Below are 14,786 nucleotides of genomic sequence, written 5' to 3'. Positions count from 1 at the left end.
TATTCCTGGATATAATGCATCTACTGCAGGACTGATAAGTCAGGAGGAGGAATTATATTGTATATAAGAAACAAATTTGAATTTAGACTAAAAACATTAAAATCAATACATTTTGAAAATATATCAGGAAAGCTCATACTCCAGGACAAAACTAAAGTCAATATAATAGCTATCTATAGACCTCCTAATTTCAGTAAATCTTCATTTCTGACGGAATTATCATCATATCTTGAGACAATTAATAGTAAGGAAAATATTATCTTACTTGGAGATATAAATCTTAATTTGCTTGATGAACAAGATAATATTGTAACTTCGTATGAAAACTTACTTACTAACCATTATTTAACTAAATGCATCAATGTAGTAACCAGAGAAGCTGTATCAAATGGACAAATTACTCACACGTGTATTGACCATATATTTGCCAAATTTAGAGGCAAGAAAATAACAGCTTGCGTCTGTGAAAATAATATTGCCGATAATTTTATCACTGCTATTAATATAAAATGTCATAAACGTCAGGTAGACTTTGCAAATAAGTATATTCAAATCATCTCACAAAAGGATATTGATAGACATATCAGAGATTATAACTGGAGTAAACTTATAGAGGATAAGGATTGTATTTCATTATATGAAAAAATAAAATCTTTATTTAATAAATTTTACAAGAGTAGTTCTAAAACGATAGTGCAAAACCCGAAAACACGACCTTATGCAATAAATGAATGGGTAAGCAGTGAATTATTATGTCAAATAAATAAAAGGGATAAACAATATAAAAAATGGAAAAGTACACCAACAAACAAAACATATGAAACAGAATACAAAAAATCACGAAACCTTGTCAAAAAAATTATAAATAAAGATAAAACAAACTACTATAATAATAAATTTAAAAACTGTTTTAATAATACAAAAAAATATTTGGGATGTGATAAATAATATTTTAGGACGTAAACCCAAAAACGATTGTGATGAAACAATAACACGATATATGTTAAAAGATAGAACTGAGGATTCTGTGTCAAATGATTTTGTGAATTACTTCTCGGATAGCATCAGCAACATGTTACATAAATGCAATCACAAAGCTACTAATATTGTACTGGAAGAACTGCCTCACAGTATATTTATACCAAGAGCTACTATAACTGATATTGAAAACATTGTTAAAAAAATGAAAAACTCTAAAAGCACAGGTATTGACAATATAAGAATGTTTGATTTAAAAAGAAATATAAAAACTCTTGGGCCAATAATTACTCATTTAATCAATACGATAATAAAGCAAGCAAAAATTCCACAAGAATTAAAATGTAGCATTACTAGACCAATATTTAAAGGTGGAAAACACATTGAACTGGGAAATTATAGGCCTATTAGTATACTACCTGCGTTAGAAAAAATTCTCGAAAAATTTTTATCAAATAAATTAAATAATTACATTGAAAAATTCGCTATCATAGATCCAAATCAATATGGCTTTCAAAGAAAAAAAAATACTGAAAAATTACTGCAAGATTTTTCCAATTACATAAATAATCAATTAAATAATAAATTACATGTTATTGTGTTATTTATCGATAACTCTAAAGCTTTTGACACAATTAACTCTAAAAAACTGCTAGAAACCTTAGAAAAAATTGGAATAAGAGGAAACGTGTTAAATTTATTTAAAGATTATCTTAGAAATAGAAAAATATGTACCAAAATAAATAATACTTTTAGTAAAACAAAGAATGTATCTGCAGGAGTTCCACAAGGTTCCATATTGGGACCTACACTATATATAATTTATGTAACTATAATGAAAAAACTTTTCTCTTTTGTTAAACATTTTGTATTTGCAGATGATACGGCATTGGTCATATCACATAAAGATCTAAAAATTGCAATTGAACTCATGCAAATTGACTTTAATCAACTTTGTAAATGGTCACATGATGCAGGACTATTAATAAATGCTAAAAAAACCAAAGTTATGCATATAAGATCACCTAATGCCAGATTTCAATTTAATCCTAATATTATTTCTCATAGTTTTAATTGCATCCATAAAAATATCCCGACTAATTGTAAATGTGAAAGCTTAGAATTAGTTACAGAATATGTCTATCTTGGTGTTACAGTAGATTGCTTTTTCAAATGGGACAAAAATATTAAAAAAACCTGTAAAAGACTCAGATCAATTGCTGGCAGAATGTACACATTAAATTTTTCCTATCAATTGAAACACTTAAAATAATTTATATGTCAATGGCAGAATCTATTATAAGATATGGATTAACCATATGGGGAAATACTAGTATAACCAATCTGAAACAAGTCCAAGTTGTACAAAACGCAATTGTAAAATTACTAGTCGTCCCTAATATTTTTAAACAGAGACATAATACACCGTTGCTGTTTCAGAGTGCCAAAATTTTACCTGTTAAGGCTATACTATGGCAAAAAATCATAATTCAGTATATATTTACCCCGCAGCATAAAGAAAAATTAGAACATAAATACAGTACTAGATTCACGCGCAATGACGGGTTAATAGTTCCGAAATTTAATAATAAATACGGACAGAGAACGTTTGAATACAACATACCGAAGATATTTAATTTATTACCTGACACTATAAAGCAATGTAAATCTATGAATAAGGTTAAATATATGGTGAAAAATTGGCTATCGGAAAAAAAATATTTATTTTAATATGTATGAAATATTGTATGAAAAAATTGTTGATTCTGTAGATATAAGATGTAAATTGTAACTTTAAAAAATGTATTTGAAACTAACTTTAAGCACCTGTTGACAAGCCAATTCAATCGGCTTAGCAGGACTTGTTTTTTGATATTATGTATTAACTATTTATTCAATAAAAAAAAATAAAAAAAATAAAAATACTCACGTACAAGGCGAGGAGCATAAATGAACCTACACCGCGAGGAGCAAAGTGTTAATGTCAATGTGTTTCAATAACGAGGAACATAACCTAATATCGGAAGTAGTTGAGTAGACGTCCGTAAAAAGTTAATTGAGCATCTTCGGAATAAAATGTGGTGATTGATATTTATTTTAAAATGCAAACAAGTAATTTATGCTATATTGACAGAAAACGGAGCAGTTAACGACGCGTAAATTAACAATCTAGCTGTCAGTTAAATTTTACCATAGACAAAGGACTAGAAGTGAGTCGTTCGCGAACGAGTCGGCTCAGTGAACCGGATCTTTACGCGGATCCGTAAGATCCGGTTCACAAATCAGCCGCTCACTCGTTCGCGAATCAGTAGTGACTCACCCGTTCGGGAACGGTGAGCCGGTGACCCGCTTCAGGGCCCATTCCCACTTCCGTTTTCAAATCGGAGGCGGGTCCCGTTTTAAAAACGGATGCCCTAGTGGCTGTAGTGGATGTATGGAGCTGTTCACACTTGTCCGACACGATTTGAAAACGGATCCGACATTTTTTGTCGGATGGCTCGCCTACGCAGCGCGTCCGTTTTCAAATCCTGTCGGAACACGCTCGCCCATAGTGTTGTATGGAGCTGTTCACACTTGTCGTCCAGTCGTTCCGGCAGAGTCCCCGCCAAACCCCGACCCATCCCCGCCCGCTCCCTGTCGCAAGGAAGCAGGCACGATGCGTGCTTGTATTTGGTTATTTTGTAAAGTAAATAAATCAAAACTACAATAATGGATAAGGAAATAAATCCCGAAAATTTAATACCACTGGTCGAAGAAAGAGTATGGTAATATTTTATCTTTAACTAAATAAAAACAAAACACTTGGTGTACACAACTTTTGTACATCAAAATTTTTATTTTTATTTTTTTAAATTTACTTTTTTTAAATTTTAAAGCTTTAATGAGATGCACGGAAGAGCGTATTAGTTCAATAAACACATAATAAAAAATATTTGAGTGTTTATTGTTTTCTTACTTTAAAATATCGATAACCTTTCTTCAGGACAAATGCACTCTCTCAATATTGTATTTTGATATGTTAAGCTCTCTGAAACTCATTCCAGTAGATGGTTAAAGGAAGTGATAGACATTCTCTTAAGCCATTAAGCGCCCTTGAGGTGATTTTTCATGGTGAAAACGGCGCTATATAAATAATCCAATCATTATAATTCTAAAATAATTAAAGAACTTTAGTTCATCACTTCTGAACTCACAAATTAACACTTGAAAAATTCCTACAGAAAATCATTCGGCTATGATTGGGTGTACCCAAAATTTTCTTTTCACTTTTTTCCTTATTTTTAATAAGTACAACATGAGAACAAGAGCTTCATCGTCGTCCATTGCGCACCATTACTGAAAAATGAGCAAATAACATGTTTTTGTTGAATCGAAAATTATTTTTTTTCGTAGAGTATGGTCCGTTTTTAAAACGGAAGTGTGAACAGGGCCATTGGCCATCCGTTTTTAAAACGGGACCCGCCTCCGATTTGAAAACGGAAGTGGGAACGGGCCCTTACTCGTTCGCGAACGGTGAGCAGGTGACCCGCCAGACCCGAAGAGCCGACTCACCCGTTCGCGAACGAAGATCCGCATACATCGTTCAACGGATCTCACGGCTCGCGGGTCACTACTGACGTACTGACCGGATTAATCATCGATACGACATAATAATATTGGTATTCCCGCTTGCATTACATTTCAGTTGTTGTGTCGGCACTTATTTAGATTATTATAACAGGAACAAGAACGAGTTATATTATGTTCATGGTTTATTTTCAGTTAATCATTGATATCTAAATAATGTTGGTAATGAGCACTTAGAACGACGTTTAACTATTTTTCTCACACCGAAGTATTTTGTTTCACAACACATTTTTTATATTATTATTACACTTATTTAGGACACAATTAATTTTAAATAGATTTAAGTTTTTTTTTATTGTTCTATATTTTAATACGATTCGCTAATTGATTTTTTTAGCTTAATTTAAGGAAACTTTTTCATAGTATTGATATAGATTATGGATTGTAATTTAAAAATAACACATCTGACAATTTGACGATGTCATTCTGGACCTTTTTTGAGTAAGAGTTTTAAGAAAATATCCTTTCACAAGGCACCGAGGTTGCTGTTATACATAGCCTTTTTTAACGATTGCATAAAGCCGGGGGTAAATAGCTTTTCTTGTGGAAATTATGGTAATTTTAAATTAAGGCTATTTTTAAGTACGTAATTATGTTTTCCGGGTAAAAAAAATAACAAGCGATAAGAATCGTGATTCAACGATTACCATACGATTGAAGTTTGACGTTTCATACCAAAAACCTGACAATACAAAATATTTCTCGATTTCATTTTTTTCATTTACAGCTCATTTTTCCGGAGGGATCTTTGTCAGATGCAACCTTTTACATTGAGATGAAAAATCGTAAAAACCTAAAAATATTTTTAATACAACTTCTATAAAAGAAAAATGAAAAATAGGGGGGGGAACCGGCTCAATCGAGCCGGTTCACTGAAACGGATCTTTCAAGTGAACGGGACCCGGTGAAGCGGCTCCCTCAACTGAGCCGCTTCGCCCATCTCTACAATGGACAACTTTTAGATATACCACTCAGGGAAAACTGCGGATTGTTTGTTGGTAAAGGTAACAACACTACCAACTCCGTGCCTCCGTGGCATGGTCGTGGGGTAAGGCCAGGGGCGTATAACTCCCGTCTGACCTTGTAACCCTGATGGGAGGAGTTATTCTCAACCCAAATTCTTATAGACAAAGCTGTTGTGGCTGAAAGCTCAGATCTCATTGGCTCAGAGCAAAAATTCTAGTTTGATCTCTCGCTCTCTACCATAGCGACTCGTGTAACAGAAAGAGAAGCTGAACATGGGTTATGATCCGATAAAACATAACGGTAATTTCCAAGACGACATTTCGAAAGTTGGAGCATGAAGTCAGTTGAAGTTTTTAGCGTAAATATTTTGAAATTTCTTTCACCCATCTAAAAATAATGTTGCGTGCTAGAATTCTTCAAGGTGATAAATTAATGCTGTGTTGTGTTAAAATGTGTTATCCGGTCTATCTCCACCAATTGAAAGAAGGACCCGAACCCGTTGTTAAATACAGGTGCTAACCTCTCGTTCTTTGATACAATGTTCCTGATTCCTGAATGTACTTCATTGGCTAGTAATTTAATTAAATTTCCTTTTCAGACCTATCCGTATTCCGACGCGATACTATACCACGTATTAGGATGCTAAAACTGCTAAACAAAGCCACGAGTACATCAAACAAGGTCATTTAAACCTCTCCAGAATTGCATCATGTAAGTACCTTATTTAGATTTAACTAGCATTTTCCATAATGTTTGCTGACGACAAAGCTGTGGAAATTATATCAAACCCTTGCAGGAGAATTTGAATAACTTCGTGTGCTGTGGCAATAATAATAATCACTTAAATTTGTTACTCTTTAACTAATATTTATAAGTGGCAGTGTGGAATCCTCATTTGAAGGATTGTTCTGAAGGTATACACCTAATTTTTATTTCGGTGAAACTCGCTCAAGAAGTTTTGTTTTCGCTCCCTACAAATTCTGCAGAAACTGCATAAAACGCAATTTTTTCCCATTCAAGAATGTTCAAAAGTTTAACAGTGAATTAATCCATCACCATTAATTTCCCCTTTTTCTTAAAATATTTTTAATTAATTTTATCCATGAAATTTATTATATAATATGTGTACAATACTAGAATAGTGTAATCATTGGTCTCAAATTTTGTCTTTTTCTAGGTAAGACGAAAGGCATTTTGAGCTGCGTTGGTCCGACGGCAGCCCTTTCTCCCAGGAAACAGAAGACGCACTTGGAGATTTTGGGGACCAGACGGCAACTGCGATATATAAAACATTTGTATATATATATATAACAGACTTTTCTTTAGGCTTTTTTAAGGTATACAATTCCGTAGTACATTATTTTGATATTCTCATAAGGTCTCGCCAGCGTTAGCAATATAAGCGGCCAAAAATAATCTTTATATCGACTTTTCTCTGCATTTTAACAATATGTGTTAATGCATGTGTTATTTATCTAAACCTTCCGGAAGAAATTCTCTAAATGATGCTGAAAACCTTAACGAAATCAGTCGCATAGTTAAGAAGAACTAAGCGCACAAACAGACAGACGCGAATGTCACTTTATTTTATACTATTTATAGATAATGGATTCCACCACGAATTGTCAGTATCCAAAATAGAAATATTAATTACATGTTCTTAACTTCTATTTTATAATATCCTTTGGTGTTTTACAAGCTATATTTCTTTACAAGCTTTTATTATGTACACGATTTTTATTTCTTATATTATGGTTTTTGTATTATGATTTAAATTATACCATGTAAAAGTCAAAAGGCATTAATATTACTTGACATAATGAATATCTTTCAACACGTTGAATATGTATTTTTTGTATAATATATTCTTGTATTTTTGTGCAAGGTCAAATTAAATCCTATTAAGTTGTTGCACTAAAAAAAAAAATCCTGGGTTCGATTCCTAGTTGAGACCGTTACTTTTTATTTTTCTGTGTCTTGTTCTGTTTCATGTTTTGTTTAGATATATTAGTATTATCTTCTACTTAAATAATAAATCAATGTTCAAAACATGGGTTGTACTGACCCTGTTTTGAATTACTGTCCATTGTATTTTTGAAAATAAAAAATATTTTGATGTGTGCGTAGCTGTGGGTTTTTTTTATTTTCATTTTCCTGCATTCCAATATTTTTATATTTAAAATATAATTTTTTTGGGCTAGTGAATGAACGATGTTAGCTGGGTGCAGTTATTGTATGTTTGCACTTTTTTTTAAATGGCCTTGAGGTTTCTTTATGGTCCACGATATATTTACCTGTCTGGACCAAACGACCGTTTTATCTGTGGTCGTCTGTGGTTAAGGGGGTGACAAAACGGGGCCATACAAAAAGCCCGAAGATATCGATCTAGAGAGTGGTTTATGATCATGGTGTTATGATTTTGGTTGACGACCGGTGTATATCGTGTTTGTGAAATAATTTAAACGAAATTAAAATTTGAAGTGTTTATTTTTGGTTTTCCCCAACATTTATACTAACCTTTAGTAATAACATAACTAAATTCAAGTATTAATTCAAAGTAAACATTCCATATTTACCGTGAAGCTGAATTCATTACCTTTACCCAAATATTGACCACCTCTAGTGACGTTTCCATTTCCTTGTGCAGAGGTATATAACTACGGCCTGTCCTTGAAACCTATTTGAAACCGACACTCATAACTCCGTTTTCTGATAGAAAAAAATATTGTGGCAGAAAGCTCAGATCTCATTGGCTTAGAGTTTGACATCTCGCTCGAGGCCACGCGGGATATGACGCAGATGTGTGATGGCGTGAGATACTATCATTTCGTGTCTAAAATTTAGCTAGTTAAAGTTATTTGTGATGAAAATATAATCCGTGTAGTGTTAGCGAGTTAAAAATATATATTCAACCTAACCTAAATGTACTCCCTACGTAAGTTCAAATTTAAAAAGAATTGACAGTTTGTAGGTTATTACGCGTCAGGATTTTGCAATCGCAAAATACGTTAAATGGCTTGTTAAAAGTGCTTCTTACCTACTTATTTACATTATGACATATGCCTTCTTGGCAAATGTGTCTACCTTCACAGCGTATAAATGTTATCGATTACATTGACTCACTTTTCATAATAAAATAAAAATAGTATTAGGATGAATTGTACAGCGCCGTCTTTTATGCAAAATCATCTCAAGTGCGCTGTTTATCAATGATTATCACGTTTTATCTTATTGTTTTAGTGACATTCAAAAATATTAAACATGTGACCATGAGTTCATTTATTTTTCTTTTCAAAATAAGCAGATAAGCACAATCATGTTTGCAAATTTTTGTTTTTCATTTATTCAAGTTTTTTGTTACTTTTGGGTTTTTTGTCTCAAATTAACAAGTGTCCACTGACAAAGTTTCCTCTTGATAACACGAGCCCTGATAGTTAATTTTCTTAGAACAATGCTTTGTTAGGTGAACTTTGCTGTCAGGTAACATTTTGATATTTTTCTGCTTCCAAGACGATTTAAATTTTAAAATTGTTTTTGGGCCAAAGAATGAATGGCTGAGCGCAATATTATTGTCTACGGTCGCACTTTTTTTATATGGCTTTCATTTTTTCTGCCTTGCATATCATCAACGCTCCGTCGGCTATATCTGTGGTTAAGAAGTGTGCCAACTTTTGCCATACAAAAAACACGAAAGTGACCTAGTGAGTGGTTTATTTACGTCGTAGTGCATTTTGCTTAGTAACACAATACCATTGTTGTTCCTCTTTTCTGAAGAAGTATTATATTCTGCATAATATTTGTGTTCCATTTATACAGTTTTGTATCACTTCAGTGAACATCTCATTTTTTATTCCGAAGTAAATCACATTCTTGCACTTCTAATTTTTTAGTGACATTTCTTCAACACATTCGAACTGTTGCCTTGTACTCGTGTTAGCAGGTTCGTGTTATATTGAATAAGAAAGACCTGAGCAACCTAATTGATGCATGTTAATTATAAGAATATATCAGTTTTACATTGACTTTATAATATATTGAGTTACCCAACACCAACCAGGTTAACTCGCGACAGACGGTACATGGGGTTGTTTATATCTTTACACTGAGTGGAAAACTTAAGCTTATTCTAATTAGTCAATTCCACTAGAAGTTACATTACATATATTGTCTTGCGTTTACTCATTGTCAGTAATAGACATCACCAAGTTTGTTTTACTTTGCACCCTGAAATTGAAACTAATATCAAACATTTTGCTTTATACCATATCTGGTCGCAAAAAACGGCTTAAGCCATTTTAAGAAACCTTTCTAATATGTATAAAGATTCAGGGTGATATTGAGAGTATCTAGCACTCAGATAACATTGTAGCAACTGGTTCAACTCTTGCAAAACTCAACTTTAACGTATTTACATCGGTTATATTAATCCAGTCAAATATATTTACTGCCAGTCATGTTTGTAAAGTCAACGCCGCTTTTAATTCTCTGAATGTTCTTTCTTCTGTCGTGTAATTGGTGAAAGCGGATATTTAAAATTTATAAAAATTAAAAGTTTAATGTGTTAATGATTTTAAACATGCATCGAGTTTAAATTTAAAGCATAGGGGCAAGTGTATCCATGAAATATATTTCTTTTCATTTTGTTTCATTCCATGTTAGACTTATATACTAAGCGTAATTAACAAACTGTCAACTGGACACTTGTGATATAAATAAGTTTCCTTGAAAGTATTCTTAACTTTATGCGATAAAAAATTACCTTAATACTAAATATTAAATTAATTACCCTAGGCAAAATTTTTAGACATCTGCTCTCCATACTGATATTGGACATCTTTGATGCTAGAGGTCAAAAAACGCTCTATATTATTTATTGTATGTGGTCCATTTCACCTTGGAGGTTTTGAGTATTTCGTTCCATCTGAAGGTGATCACTTTAAACTAATTATAACCCTTGTCAATATGATTAATTCATTAATATTCCGTTTCAGCTCTATCATATTTTGAGTTTCGACCATTTACCAAAAGGCCATGGATCTTCTTAACACAGAGAGTATTTCCATCAAGGTGGAACCAGGGTCGCAGGATGAGGACGGAGGTGAAATGCCGTATACTGAAATAGATATATACCTCCCCGACGTAAAGAAGGAATGTTTGGCGAGTAGTAAGTTGCATTGTAATGGATAGGTTTTCTAGAAACTGCGCGTATTGTACAGGGCTAGCAGATTCTTCTATACAGATTCTTCAATGGTGACCATCTGCAAACCCTATAGAGATCTCAATTATGCCGAAATACTTGATTAACCTACTTGACTGAAAATGAGGGCGATGCGTCCGACAATCCGTTATTACGTTTTTTCCATGGAGTTTCGGGGAATACGGAGAGTATCTACTAATCAGATTATATATAATACTATTTACTGCCAGTCATGTTTTTGAAGTCAACATCGTTCTGAGTTCTCTTTAGGAACTGAGCGGTCTCTCTTCTGCCGTCTTATTGGTTAAAGCGACCGTGATATATTTTAAATATCAATCTTTATTTTATTGCGCACTGTTTTGCTGCCCTGTTATTGATTGCAAATTTATTATTTTAGTTTAAATTTAAATCACGATGTCAAGTAAATCCATAAAATATAATGCTTTCGATTTAGTTTCATTCCAAGTATGACTAATATGATAGGAAGCACAATTAACAAACTGTCAACTGGACAGTGATTTTTTTTTATTTTTACAATAACCATTTTTAGCTTTATGCGATAACATTATAACTTCTTGTATAACAGACTGTATAATTTTATGTACCTGCTCTCCATCTTGATATTTTACTTCTTTGATGCGCGAGGTCAAATAATCGTCCGTGATATTTACTGTAGGTGGTCCAGCTTACATCCGACATCTTTCATATTTCTTTTCAACTGAATGTGATCATTATGTTATTTATTTTTAGCTGGGACCATTTACCGGGAGGCAATGGGTCTTCCCAACAGTGTTTCCATCAAGGTGGAACAAGGGTCCCAGGAAGAGGTTGGATGTGAAATGTCGTATACAGATATAGATATCTACCTCCCGGACGTGAAGAATGAGTGTTTGCAGTATGCGGAGAGTACTCCGGCAACCTCCAAGTTGGGTTACAAAGGTATGTTGGTTTCAAATGTTCAGAATTCCTGCCTGTTTCATAGACAATACGTTTATTCTTGTTAATTCAGTCCTTGCCGTTCATTAGTTATTCTGTTCTCAAAAGACCTCTTATTATAAGTAATTTAAGTTATATACATATTTATTATATACTAGCTATACTTCGCCACGCATTGCTGTGGCTCATTCTGTCTGTGCATGTAGTGAAACATTTGCGCGTGTTTATTGTACGTCCAACAGATGGCACTATTAATAAAAAAAGTTTGTCTAACAGACGGCCTTGGTTTTCAAAAAAATGTTTTTACCTGTCACAGCTGACATCTATATAAAATAGGAATATAAAAACACACGAGTATTCAAATGCAACGTTGTGTCAAAATTTTAAAGCAAACCGTGAAGAAGGTTTATGAAGAACGGAGATTTAAGATTTTAAACAAACGATCATTTACATTTTTATTTATATACACGGTTGTTACATTTAGCGCTGTGTTAAAATTAAACAGACCGCCGACACGGCCGTTTTTGTTTTGTTAAGGTTAACCATTTATTCTCATCTAATTTAAAAATATATATATTTACTGTACTTGACTAATTATGCTTTATACACATTCTTTTCAGACTTGTTGGCGAACGTTAAGACGCATCCTGGGGGAAAACGATTCTCTTGTCCCCATTGTAACTATTGTTGCATTCGAAGTTCATCGTTGAAACAGCACTTGCGCATCCACACTGAAGAAAAACCCTTTTCATGTTCCGAATGCCGTTATTCGTGTTTTCAAAGAAGGAATTTAAAAATTCATTTGTTCACACACGGTGGAGAAAAACCTTTTTCATGTTCCGACTGCAACTATTCATGTTCTACTAAGGGAAAGCTAAAAGTTCACATGTTAATCCACAGTGGAGAAAAACCTTTTCCATGTCCCGACTGTAACTATTCATGTTTAACAAAAAGACAACTTAAAATTCACATGTTTACCCATGGTGGAGAAAAACCGTTTTCATGTTACGAATGCAACTATACATGTTTGACAAAGGGCAATCTAAAGAGGCACATGCTGACTCACAGTGATGAAAAACCTTTTTCATGTTCTGTGTGCAATTATTCATGTTCTCGAAGGGGCAATCTTACGAGCCATATGCTGACTCACAGTGTAAAAAAACCTTTTTCATGCTCAGTGTGCAATTATTCATTTTCTCAAAAGGGCGATCTAAAGAGGCACATGCTGACTCACATTGGTGAAAAACCTTTTTCATGTTCTGAGTGCAATTATTCATGTTCTCGAAGGGGCCATTTAATGAGACACATGTTTTCACATGGTGGAGAAAAACCGTTTTCATGTTCCGAGTGCAATTATTCATGTTCTCGAAGAGACACTCTGACAACCCACGTGCTGAGTCACAGTGGAGAAAAACCTTTTCCATGTCCCGACTGTAACTATTCATGTTTAACAAAGAGACGACTTAAAATTCACATGTTTACCCATGGTGGAGAGAAACCGTTTTCATGTTCCGAGTGCAACTATACATGTTCGACAAATTACAATCTAAAGAGGCACATGCTGACTCACAGTGGAGAAAAACCTTTTCCATGTCCCGACTGTAACTATTCATGAATAACAAAGAAACAACTTAAAATTCACATGTTTACCCTTGTTGGATAAAAACCGTTTTCATGTTCCGAGTGTAACTATACATGTTCGACAAAGGGCAATCTAAAGAGGCACATGCTGACTCACAATGGTGAAAAACCTTTTTCATGTTCTTACTCCAATTTTTCATGTTTCTCAAAGTTGTACTCTGACGAGCCATATGCTGACTCACAGTGGAGAAAAACCCTTTTCATGTTCTGAGTGCAATTATTCATGTTCTCGAAGGGGCAATCTTATGAGCCACATTCTGACTCATAGTGTAGAAAAACCTTTTTCATGTTCTGAGTGCAATTATTCTTGTTCTCGAAGAAACACTCTGACATGCCACGTGCTGAGTCACAGTGGAGAAAAACCTTTTTCATGTTCAGAGTGCAACTATTCATTTTCTCGAAAGAGCGATCTAAAAGTTCACATGTTTACCCACATTGGAGGGGACCCACCTTTTCCCGACGGCTGTGTGAGGAAACTGATTGTTCAACCTCCTTAGCCGCACACGTCAGGACTCTATTTTTTTTTTTGTAAAAAGAAGCTACATTTATTTTAAAACGATTCTAGACCTTCCAATGTCCCTGCATTCATGATTGTTAGTACAAAATAATGTATGCATACTTACATTAATAGAAACACAATATGAAATGTGCTCGCCTGGTGGTTTGGCATCTCAAATTAAATAATAAATAAGGAGCACAAATTTTATAATTAATATGTTTACCCATAGTGTAAAAAAACTTGACGATGTACCAACTGCAACTATTCATGTTCAACAAAGCAAAATCTAAAATTTCACATGTTTACACACAGCGGACAAAAACCTTTTTCATTTTTGTTTTAATTTACATGTTCATTGTTAGTTTTAATTTACCTAAAGAAATTTAATTTTGTAATCATAATTTCTTTTCTGGTTTTTTCACGAGTCACGTCGCCATTTTCAATATGACACTACATCGTCGAATCAATTACCTAGCGTCCATTAATTTTTTGGTTTTAATTTACTTTAATAAGGTTAATTTTGTAATATTTATTTCATTTCCTGACTTTTTCACTAGTCATAACCCTTTTTTTCGACAGGATATTACGTCGTCAAAAAAAGTTTTCTCATTTTGATTATTATAATTATGGTATGAAATTTTATTAAATCCCATACTCTCAGTAAAGCTATATATATCTGATAAAAAATAATATCTTATACTCATTTTTATGTATTTTACATTCATTTATTCATTCATTCAGTTCTCGTCCGACTGTCAACCAGGAAGGTCGCGCGCAACTGTTTAAAACTGCTGACGTTGAAAACCGATCTTTGCCACAAAATTACTCGGGCGTTTGCGCCTTGCGCATACGCGTCAGCGAATCATGGACATTGCTATCGAAAACATAAAAGCGGAAATTCAAAACATCACAACAGTGAAAGATTCATACGCTAAAACGAAT

General features: G+C 33.6%; 1 long non-coding RNA gene across 1 annotated transcript; it reads left to right on the top strand.

Annotated features, from left to right (window-relative positions):
• Window positions 1-8,369: 8,369 nt before the first annotated feature.
• On the top strand, window positions 8,370-11,685 carry LOC149414450 (uncharacterized). The gene is made up of 3 exons (XR_016304135.1): window positions 8,370-8,506; window positions 10,563-10,735; window positions 11,519-11,685. It is a non-coding gene; the product is annotated as an uncharacterized LOC149414450 (long non-coding RNA).
• The last annotated feature ends 3,101 nt before the right edge of the window (window positions 11,686-14,786 follow it).

Source organism: Hesperophylax consimilis, chromosome 20 (genome assembly GCF_061612785.1).
Source record: "Hesperophylax consimilis isolate HC1 chromosome 20, BYU_Hcon_1.0, whole genome shotgun sequence".
Classification (NCBI taxonomy): Eukaryota; Metazoa; Arthropoda; class Insecta; order Trichoptera; family Limnephilidae; genus Hesperophylax; species Hesperophylax consimilis.
This window is presented reverse-complemented; position numbering and strand designations above follow the sequence as displayed.